The sequence below is a fragment of the Vombatus ursinus genome, unplaced genomic scaffold (assembly GCF_900497805.2).
Source record: "Vombatus ursinus unplaced genomic scaffold, bare-nosed wombat genome assembly UNPS02009573.1, whole genome shotgun sequence".
Lineage (NCBI taxonomy): Eukaryota > Metazoa > Chordata > Mammalia > Diprotodontia > Vombatidae > Vombatus > Vombatus ursinus.
The window spans coordinates 12,317,223-12,329,448 of record NW_020949351.1 but is presented as its reverse complement, the minus strand read 5'-3'; positions in this window follow the sequence as shown (position 1 = coordinate 12,329,448).

Here is a 12,226-nt window from a genome sequence, read left to right as displayed (position 1 = left end):
ATCACGAAAGAAAGAGTCTAAGAAAAAAGTCAGCAGTAAAAACCCTTAGTCTCAGATCTCTAAAAACAATTGCACAAAATGTGGCTAGTGAATGAGGTGAACTTGACACCCTAAGGTAAGGAATCAGTTTTGACTTAGATGTAATGGTGACAATCAGGGTAGCATCTTGATCTTTTGGCCTGGGACTATCTCATGAAGTATGTGTGTGGATGGACCTACACCTTAGCCCCTTGCTAAAGGATATGAACAGAGGCATCTGGTTACTCTTTGGGTTTTCCCATAATTAGGGCTATGTTAAAGAACCAGCACGAGTTGCTCACTCACTGAATTCTAAGAGGACTGAATTCACTTTGACTTCTCTCTCTCTCTCTCTCTCTTCTCTCTCTTCTTTCTTGGAACTCAGGTAGCCTCTTACCTCCCCTAGCAACTGCCTCAATGGCAATGAGAACATGCCAATTGTGAATTAGTTGGACTCCCTGATTGAGAAGTTGAGACTGATGGACACTTACCTCAGTAGACTCAAAGTGCTACAAATCAGCTGTCTGTCACACAATGACTGCTGGATCCAGAAGAGGGATCAGAAACAGATATTTCAAGTGATGAAGTCTTTATTATATGCAACAACCAGTTCAAATGATTGGTGAACAAGGAATCCAGAGGCAATACCTTTTCTGCTTAAAACTTCAGCATATGATTGTTTTAAGATACAGATACAGCTCTCTTTTGCAAGTTTTGTTGGTAAAAATATAGAAATGCTACTTATGAATTTCAAAAGATGAAATTATGATAGTAACTGGGTCAGAAATAAGAATTCTCAAAAAAAAATGAACAAAAAAAATCACAGAGGACACATGACAGAGTATCTCCAAAATAATAAAGATTCTGAAAGAAGAAAATAATAGACTTGGAATTAAAAAACAAAAACAAAAAACAGGAGTGGCTGATTTAGTAGAAGAGAAGAAAGAGATGACTTTGAAAAAAAGCTAACCTTGAAAATAGGATGCTTATAAATCATTTATCTGAGTCATGTACATCCAGTTACCTATACCATTTCTTTACCAACCAGTCACTTCTCAAATCCTTACAATGTGATTTCTGCCTTAATCATGCTGAAAGTGCTCTGTCAAAGTCTTCCAATAATTTTTTCATTGATAAATCTAGAGTCTCTTCTCAGTCCCCATCCTCTTTTACCTCTCTAAAGCTTTGGTCAATATTGACTCCCCTTCCTCTTGAATCCTTTCTTCTATTGGCTTCCTTGATACAGCTCTCTACTTGTTCTCCTCCTGGCTATTTAACTTTCTAAGTTTTCTTTACTGGATCATCATCTGTCTCTTCCTCTTAGCTGGAGTTTTCCCCAGAGTTTTGCCTTGGCCATGCTTCTATTTTCTCCCTACAGGTTCTCTCTTTATGATTTTGTCATCTCCCATCTTATCTGTATGCAGATGACTCTGAAATCTAGCTCTAATCACTCTACTGAACTTTAGTGACATATTTCAATTAAATTCAATCCAACAAACATTTATTAATCATATAGTATATGCAAAGCTTTGTTCTAGACATTGGTAACACAATGAGAAAAATGAAATAATCCCTGCCTTCAAGAAATACATTCTGGGAGGGGGGATGTAACATGTGCACAAATTAAGTATGACCTAAGAAATATCAAGGGGGAGAGAGCATAGCTAATTGATGAACTAATCTCTTAGATATCCCTTTTGAATCTCCAATTCACTTTGTCTAAAATGAAACTCATGATTTTCTCTCTTCTAAACTTTCCTATGCTCTAAACCTCTTTACTTCTATTGAAGACATCATCCTCCTCCTAGTCATCCATGTTTGTAATTTTGGAAGCATCCTTCATTCTTGTCTCTATTTTATCCCCCACATTCAGTTATCAAATCTTGTAGATTATACTTCCACAACATCTCTCACTACCATCCTCTTCTCTCCCATAACCTACTAGCTACTTGAGGCCAATCAAGCAAATGTCCTTATGCCTTTGCCTGAATTCTATATACTGTAACCTCACAAAGACTTCAGGAAGGAGCCACACCTTTCTGACTCTCTTCCTATCAAATGACTTAATACATTTCTTTCTAAAACTATTTCAGATTTTGGGGTTTGTTCTCATGACTAACAGATACAAAGAAAGGCAAAAGATGATCCCTACTCTCAAGAAGTTCACAATCTAATGGAGGAGACATGAAAATCACTGTGTATAAATAAGCTATAAAGAGGACAACTTGGAATTAACCAAGAGAGAGAAGAAGGCATTACAATTAAAGAAGAGACTTCCTATAAAAGGTAGTATTTTAGCTGGGACTTGAAGGAAGCCAGGGAAGCCAGGAGGCAGAGATGGGGGGGGCAAGATTTTGGGCATGAGGGGCAGCAGTAGAAATGCTCAGAGCACAGATGGAGTGTCTTGTGCAAGAAACAGCAAGGAAGCCAATGTCAGTGGAGTACATGGAGGTATGTAAGATGTAAAAAAGACCAGAAAGTCTAGGTTGGTAGAAAATAGTTACAAGAATTTTGATTGGGTGATAAATATGAATTGAGTGAACCTCAGAGGAGAAGTTACTGAGTGATAGTGATAAAGGGAGAACCTGAAAGTGATTGTAGGGGGACTTCTCTTGACTGAGAGGAATAGGATCTCTTGGGAAAGACATACCTATCCCTGGGGGGGGATGGGGTTTAATAACTATAAATCAAAGATAGGAAGCTAAATGGAAAGCAAAGATATGTATTAACATTATAAGGAAGACTACTCTCACAGAATAGTAAGGTACAGATTTAGTTTTTAATCTCTTTGGCCTGCTTAGAATATACAGTCAATTAGCAGCATTTTGCAGCAATTTAGGATAGATTAGTAAAGTATTTCACAGGAGAGGGAGGGATAGGGAAAGAGGAAGATCAGATAAGGGAGAAAAGGGAAGTATTTGGAATGCAATTTGCAAGATTTATTCTAAGAAAACTTTTCCTACTCAAGAGCAAGAGTCAAGGGGAAATGACCAAGTACTTTTACAACTATGAAAGAGTTCCTTTTAGGCAAAACTGCAAGATCTTTTACTCAAAGACAGTTAGTAGTTGTTATATCAGTGACTGAGACCATCTGCTTTACTATGTATATAACTTGTATATACCTTGTATAGTTTATTATATTTCTTTTTCAATAGTGGTTGGGGACTTTCTAATATTAGTTGAGGAGTTAGTTCATCAAGATGTAGCAAAATAATTGTGGTTCCTATTTTCCTCCCACATGGAAATAGGTAGGAAGCAGTATACCAACTCCCCTTACCTTGACTAATGAGTTGGGGAAACGAGTGAAAGTGAAGCCAGTGCTGGAGTGGAAGACCGCTGAGGCTTTGTCATGAGGAAGGACCCAGGTGTCCATGACAGTCAGAAGATATAAGGAGTGGGAAAGAAAAAGTTGTAAGATGAAAACAAGTTTTTTATCTATGGAGCAGGCATTCTAGAGAGTACAATGAAAGAGGTAGATAGCTTTAGGGTGGTACATTGAAGAGGTTGGGTTGAAGGGAATATGAATAAGAGATAAGCCAGGGAGGGTTGGAAAAGTGGTTTGTATAATAACAGCCAAGGATTCAGGATCACTGGGATGGGGAGGATATGACTAGGTGGGAATTTGTCAATCACTGAGAAATGAACTGAGGTAGGTTATCAACATCCTTACATAATTGGCCTTAGAGCAGAGTTCTCTCAGGACTTTAGGCAGCTCAGGTAAAGGGAGAAGTTGGGGGAGCTGAAAAAATGGTATTACTCATTTTCCCCTAAGACAGAGACCAGACAGGAGATGTGATGGCATGGTGTTTCTCCTCTTCCCCTAGAGGGCAGGAGATGTGGTGCAATGGAATGATGTTTTCTTCCCCCTTGCCCCTAAGGTAATAGTAGAACTGGGACCAGACTATCACAAAATACAGAGTTGGAAGGACTAAAGAGCTCACCTGATAGAAACTCTACATGAACAAGAATCCTTCTACAGAATTCCTGACATATGGTCATTTGGCCTTGGTTGGAAGACAGAGAGATGGGGAACTCACAATCTTTTGAAAAAAATCCATTCCACATCTTGGACAGCTTGGATTGTTAAGAAGTTTTCTCGTCACATGAAGCTGAAACGTGCCTCTCTAAAACTGTACTTCATTGCTCCTCCTTCTCTCTGGGCCCAAGCAAAACAACTAACACTTTTATATTCTTTAAATATTTGCAAGGCTCTTGACCTCCATTGTCTTACCCCCAGCCTCACACTAACCCTTGGAATTGGTACTATTGTTCCCATTTTACAAATAAGAAAACTGGGGCCCTAAGAAGTCAAGTAACACAGCTAGAACCTATATCTTAGAATCAAATAATCATGGATCTAGAGCTGAAAGAGACCTCAGAGTCCATCAAATTCAGCCCCCTCATTTTCCACATAAGCAATGGATTCCCAGAGACTCTTTTTTTTGTTGTTTTGTTTTGTTTTTGTTGGGCAATGGGGGTTAAGTGACTTGCCCAGGGTCACACAGCTAGTAAGTGTCATGTGTCTGAGGCCGGATTTGAACTCAGGGCGGGTGCTCTATCCACTGCACCACCTAGCTGCCCCCATTTTAAAAAATTTTTTTTAAATACTTTTTTTGGTTTGTTTTAATTTAATTTAATTAATTAATTTATTTTTGGCAACTGGGGTTAAGTGACTTGCCCAGGGTCACACAGCTATTAAGTATCAAGTGTTTGGTCTGAGGCCAGATTTGAACTCAGGTACTCCTGACTTCAGGGCCGGTGCTCTATCCACTGCACCACCTAGCTGCCCCAACTCTTGAGCCAAAGTCATTGTCACAGGAGATCTCTTCCTTTGATTTTATTTTATTATTAATTTATTTTAAATTTAAATACTAAAACTTAACTACATATAAGAAAAGAAACAGAAATATATTATAAACAAATACAAAATAAGAAAAGAAAAAAAGCATTGCCATATGCACAACAGAGTGTAAGAAAGGATTCAAAAGATATAGCAATAAATTTCCATTTTAAGAAAGTCTATATAATAAATACTTTACATTGTGTTCAGATCTGTCCATCTTTCCTTTGCTTCCTTGTGAGTTTTCTTTTGTTCTCTGCTGTGAACTTTTAACTTTGTTCTTCCTCCTCCCCCTCCCCCAAGAAGGCTACAATTAAGGACAGATATACACACATCATATACACACACACATATACACACAAACATATACATACATATACACATGCATATGTATACTTACACATATATATACTTAGATATCTATAATCATCTTCATATATAGACATATATTCATATGCATTTATATGACTGTACTATACTTGTTTGTCCTCTGTTTCTTTGAGGATAGATAACATCTTCCTTCATAAATCCAAGTCTCTCTATATTTTTCTAAGTCTACCAAGTCATCATTTTATACACCACAGCAATATTTCAACCCATATACTGTCTAGCTATTTCAAATAGTCTAAAACAATATTGGTTAATATGACTGACATATACTGTAGTTTCCCTATTTTTCTCTTTTGATTAAATCTATTTTAACTTTAACTTTGTCTGAGATCATGATTACTACCCTGCTTTTTTTTCCCCTGATAAATTCTACTCCTGATCTTTATTTTATGTTTAATCTATTTTCTATCCCTCCTGACTCCTCTACTTTACCTCTACCAGCTACCTTGCTCTTCTTTACTTAACCTATTCTCCCCAAAGATCCCTCCCTTATACTGCCCCCATCCTTTCCCCATGTTTCTATCTGAATTTAGAAGATTTTTATAGCCTTCCAAATATATGTTATTCCCTTTTTATGCCATTCCCATTAATCTAGACATCCTTCTATTACCTCCCTTATCCTATTCCCTCACCCTTTTATGTCTTTATAAATTTAGGAGACTTTTATTCTATTCTGAATGTATATATTGTTCTCCCTTTAACCCAGATCTGATGTGAGTAGGTTTCCCTCTAAAAATCCCTCCACTATCCTTTCTCCCCTCCCTATCCTCTGAGCTTTTTATTTCTCTCTTAATTTAGAAGATTTTTATACTTTTCTAGGTATATGTGTATTGTTCCCTCTTTAACCCATTCCTGATGAAAGTAGGATTCCAGAGCTACCAGCCCTCCTCCTCCATCTCATTCCTCTGTGTCAGTTCTCGCTCAAGCAACTCATTTGTATAAGATATTCTTTTTACTTTTTCCTAAGCGGTTTTACTTTTTATAATCACATAAAACTCAGATCTACCCCAATCTTCCTTTCAAACCACCCAATTACTAAAAACAATCTCAGACATATGTCTTTACATTTCCTCATAAAAAAGTAAACTGTCTCTCCTTATTGATACTCATGTAATTAGTCTTTGATGTGTACCTTATATTTCTCTCGGGTCCCATATGTCAAATTTTCTATTAAGTTCAGGTTTTTATTTGCAAGAAAATCCTGAAAGTCTGAAAATTCATTGAATGTCAATTTTTTTTCATGCAGGATTATGCTTAACTTTGCTGAGTATGATATTTTTGGTTGCAACCCCAGTTCTTTTGCTCTTTGATATAGAATGTTCCATGGCCTGTGATCTTCTAGTGTTGCCACTGCTAGGTCTTGTGTGATTCTAATTGTGGCACCACTATATTTGAATTTTTTTTTTTACTTGTAACATTTTCTCCTGGAGCTGGAGATTTCAGAATTTGACTATATATTTCTGTAAGTTTTCCTCATAGGATCTCTTTCAGGTGGTGATCAGAGGACTTTTTACGCTTCTACTTTTCCCCTTGTTCTAATGCTTCAGGACAATTTTCTTTAATTATTTCTTGTACTATTGTATTGAGATTTTTTTTTTATCTTAGTTTTCAGGGAGTCTGATTATTATGTTTTCTCTTCTTGATCTGTTCTCCAGATCCAGTTTTTATTATGAGATGTTTCACATTCTCTTCTATTTTTTTCATTTTTTATATATTTTTTTGTTATTTCTTGGTCTCTTATAACTTCACTGGCTTCCCCTTGCCCAATTCTAATTTTCAAGAAGTTATTTTCTTCCTTAAGATTCTGGATCTCCTTTTCTAATTGTTTGACTTTCTTTTCATAATCTTCTTGTTTTTCTTGGATTGTTCTTTTTTTTTTTTCCTCAATCATGCTCATTTGATTTTTAAAATCTTTTAAAAGTTTTCTATGAATGATTTTTGGGCAGATGACCATTTGACATTACTTTTTGAGGTAGGAGCAGCTTTTTTTTTTTGTTTTGCTTCAGAGTCCTCCTCTGAAGCTGAACCTGGGTCTTCTCTATTCACATAATAACTTTCTATAGTTAGGTTTTTTTCTCCTTTGCTTGCTCATTTTTTAAAAATTATTTGTAGCAGCTTACTATTACAATCACCTCTAGTCCTTGGGAGAAGGTGCCTCTGGCTTCAGATGCTCTTTCAGTTCTCCTCTCTAGCCTGGAACAGAAACCTGGAGCTCCACCCTACTGTAAGTACCCATAGTAAGAGCATCTCTCTCCCACTGCTTCTGCATTCACCAGGCCTGTATTGGTTCCTTCTTGCTCAGAACCACATCTGGGCAGCACAGCTGGGCCAGGCATCCCTTATCAGCAGAGGTTCCCTCAAATTTCCCTCACTCAGACTGGTGACTCCTCACATGGTCCAGGAGGTGAAAATTCCTATTGCTAGAGCTGAGGCTACCTCCCAACCCAGCTAGCCCCAGGGCTTGCCACTTGTTGTTTCAATGGAACTAACCTGGAATTGTTTACACTTCACAGAGACCAAACCTCAGTCATGATATTTTTCTTCAGATATTCTCCAGTTATCCCAGGAGGACCACTGTTCTGCCCCAATTCTTTTTTTAATTTTTATTTATTTTTTTATTTTTATTACTTTACATTTGTCCTGAGATGCTATTTTGTCTTGTTTGTGGGGGAAATCTGAAGAGCTCAGAATTTTCTGGCTTCCTCCATCTTCCCAGAATCCTCTCCCAGAGGCCTTCTAATTTTTTTTTTTGAGGCAATCAGGACTAAGAGACTTGCCCAGGGCCACACAGCTAGTAAGTGTCTGAGGACAGATTTAAACACAGGTCCTCCTGATTCCAGGGTCAGTGCTGGGAAAGACCTCAGCTTAAAAAGGCCAGGGTCTCCCACTGCATCTAGAGGCATAGCCAGTCATCCTGACCTAAGACTTGCCACTGGACTCTGATGATTCTGGAGGAAAGAGTAAGGCTGATAACTTTGCACAGCCCTACCTCACTTAAATCCAATGCACTTGCAAGTCAACACATCACCCTTCAGAGGTCATTGACAACAACAACAATCTTCCAGTGGTTAATCCTGTGCCCTTCCCATTCTACCTCATTAATTATAGCAGATAATAATACTCTAAAGTTGGAATCAATTGAGCAAATTAATCAAATCACCTTTACTGCTTAAAGAAAATGATAAAACATTATACCCTAATATATTTATCAGATGAGAACACATCACTAGATGTGAACAGGTCTGGATATCTCCCTAAATGCAAAAGTCTGTTTAGATTGGTGATGCTCTGTAGGCTCTGGTTAAAGCCAGAGATCTAGTTGGAATTTGGAATTCCACTGAACAGTAAGACAGGAGAGAAAGTTCCTGTCAAACTCCTGAGAAAAAAACTACTTGGGCAGGGGAAGGGGAAGTATTCTCAGTCTCCTCCCCACCTCTTCACTTTAGGTAGAAATAGGACCTTGTAAGTTTTGAAAGATGCAGAGGATTTTATGTTTCCCATCTTCTCATAAGCATCCTAGCAGCATTCCCAGAACAGCCAACAAGAATGTCTGCAGCTGAAGCCAAGGACAGATTGGACCAGAAAAGAGGCTCTACAAAGAGCACAGCAGAAAACTGTACTATCCCTTCCAGGGACTTGGAGCTATGGTACCCCTTTGTCACATGTGTTCTCTAAACCTGAGTCCACTTTCCTCTGGTTAAGTTGTTCTGGTTGGGGAGTGTATTACAGACTTTGGGGGAGGAGGGATACTTACTGTTCATACTACCAACTTAGTACATTTCTAAATTCTACTCTAAATTTTTGTTGTTGAGTCATTTTTCAGTTGTGTCTGACTCTTTGTGACCCCATTTGGGGTTCTCTTAGCAAAGATACTAGAGTGGTTTGCCATTTCCTTCTCCAGCTCATTTTACAGATGAGGAAACTGAGACAAAAAGAGTTAAGTTACTTGCTCAGGGTCACACAGCTAGTAAGTGTCTGAGGTCAGATTTGAACTCAGGAAAATGAGTCTTCCTGACTTAGGGCTGGCACTCTATTTACTGCCCTGCCTAGCTTCCTTGCCCTAATGAGATTTAAATTTCTGACCTACTTATATTCTATATGTTTCCAGCTAGCCACTGGCATCCTCCAATTGCACTTTATACACTGCTCTACCTGGCTGCCCTAAAAATAACAACTATATTTTATAGTGCTTTATGTTTTACAAAATTGTTGTTCAGTCATTCACTCATGTCCAACTCTTCATGACCCTGTGAAGCATAGCACAATAATACAGGCCTTGAGGTTTTCCTGGCAAAGGTACTGCAGTGATTTGCCATTTGCTTCTCCAGCATTGGACTAAGGTAATCAGAGGTTAAGTGACTTGTCCAGAGTCACACAGCTACTGATGTCTGAGGTCAGATTTGAACTCAGGTCTTTCTGAGTCTAGGCCAAGCATTCCATCCACTGAGCCACCTAGCTGCATCTTCCCCTAAATGCCCCTTAATAAATCCTACACTTTCTAAAAGGTAACTAAATTTGGATAATTAATATCAACAGATTATCATGAGGGGAGAGCATCCTGGTGTAGGCTTGCGAGTTATGCATTAGGAAAAAACATCTCCCAGTTGCTCAGAACTATCTCTAGACTCTGAGGGGACAAGCAGCAACTGAGCTCTGGGCATCCAGACTGTTAGTGCAAGTGGAGATTGAGATAGTTGCCACAGAGCATGCACTATACTAATACACATTGACATAAGACTTCAATCATCCAGAGAGTGTAAGAGTAGGCTGCTCCCCTTACTTTAGGGTCATATTAGTCATAGCTCTGTGGCTGATAACTTCAAAGAGTATATTTCCAGATGTTCTAATTTCTACTTATTGTGTAATCATTTTCTTGGTGAACTTAGATATTGCCATTCAACACTAATTTCTAAGCAATGGAAATTTTGGCTTATTACTCAATTTATGGATTGAGAAGACCTATTAATTAGTCTGGATTGCTTTGGAGTCATTAGCATGAAACTAACCTACATGAGTCCTCAGCTGTGGTCCCTTGTTGGGGAGATGGGCACATTCTGACCTATGGAACACATTATTAAGGTATTATTAAGGCTTGCTGGGATGGCACCCATGATCAATAATATGGCTTTTGAAAAGTATACTTTATTCAAAAGGAGTGAAATTGATTTTTAAAAATACTGGAAGTTGGAGAGGAGAGAGTACTAATAAGACATACTGGTGTGAAGAAGTTAAGGAAATATAGTAACTAGGGCAAATTTGGTTGGGATAGTAGACAGCAATGATCCTGAAGTTGCAGATGGGGAGGCCAGTATTCACCCAAAATTGTATTTCCTGCCATTGATCCTGAGTGTCTTGGACACCATTGTTCCCCGGACCTAACAACATAATATGAGCAGTCTGCAATAGCTAGGGACAATCCTGCAAGTATAGTGCCTGAAGAAAGAGGGTCTCAGGAAAGGAGTGTACATTTGCCAAGATAAGATCCAGGTGGATACATGAATTAAATTGCTTAGATCTGAAAGTTTACCTCATAAACAAACAAGAGAGTAAGGAAGAAATTATTTTTGCAATCTATAGATGGGGAAGAGTAATGGCCAAAAAAGAATATAGAGAAGCACAGATGGACAATTTTGAATATTACACCATTTTAAAATTTTTGTGTAGACATAACCAATGCAGCAAAAATTAGAGGAGAGAGAGGTAACTCAAAAAAAAAAAACTTTGAAACAAGTATGTCAGATAAACTTCTCATTTCCAAGATATTTAATCTACTAATATAAATTGATAAGACCCATTACCCAATTGCCAAGTGGTCAAAGGAAAGAAATCCAAGCTATCAATAGCCATATGAAAAAAATGCTCCAAATTACTAATAATTATATAAATACAAATTAAAGCAACTCTGAAGTTCAACCTCAAACACATCAGCTAGGCATCTAAGTGGTGTAGTGGATAGAGCATTTACTCTGCATACATGACTCTGGGTAAGTCATTTAACCTATATCTGTTTCAGTTTCTTCATCTGTAAAATAGTGATAACAATAGTACCTATCTCCCACAGATGTTGTGAGGATATAATGAGATAATGTGTAAAGTGCTTTGTAAACATTAAAGAACTATGTAAATGCTAGCTATCATTAGTGTTATTATTAGGTAGACAAAGGTGACCAAAAAGGAAAATGATAAATGTTGGAAGGGATGCAGGAAAACAAACAAAATAGGAACACTAGTGATGGATCTGTGAATTGGCCCAGCCATTTTGGAAAGCAATATAGACTATGCCCCCAAAGTTACTAAACAATACATATCCTTTGACCCAGAGATACTATTACTAGCTCTATGAGCCCCAAGAGATCAAAGAAATAGGAAAATGTTTCATGCTCAAAAATATTCATAGCGGCTTATTTTATTGTGGAAAATAACTGAAAACTAAAGAGGTCAGAATCTATTCTGGAATAACTAAGCATGTTATAGTTTATGGATGTAATACAATACTGTTGTATTATAAGAAGTGACAAAAGGGATGGTTTCAGGGAAATCTAGGAAGATTTGTATGAGTTGATGTAGAACAAGGAGAACAATTTATGTTAGAAACAACAGCATTGTAAAAATGAATGATTTTGGAACACTTAAGAACTCTGATCCATGAAATGACTAACCATGATTCCAGATCAATGATGACAAGTGCTACCCCCCTGTTGATCAAGAGGTGATAGACAAAATTATACAGAGGGAGATTGCCCTAGGTAATTTTGGACATGGCCAATAAATGAATTTGTTCAACTTGACTATGAATATTTATTATAAGCATTTCTCCCCCTTCCTTTCCTTTCCCCAGTAGGGAGAATGGAAATTGAAAAAAAAAATTAACAATAAAGGAAAGGTGTGTAAGAGCAACCATTTGGATCAGTTTGTCCCATGATAGTACCTTGGGCAAAGGCCCATTAGCTCCATGCTAGTTATAACTCCATTCCTGAT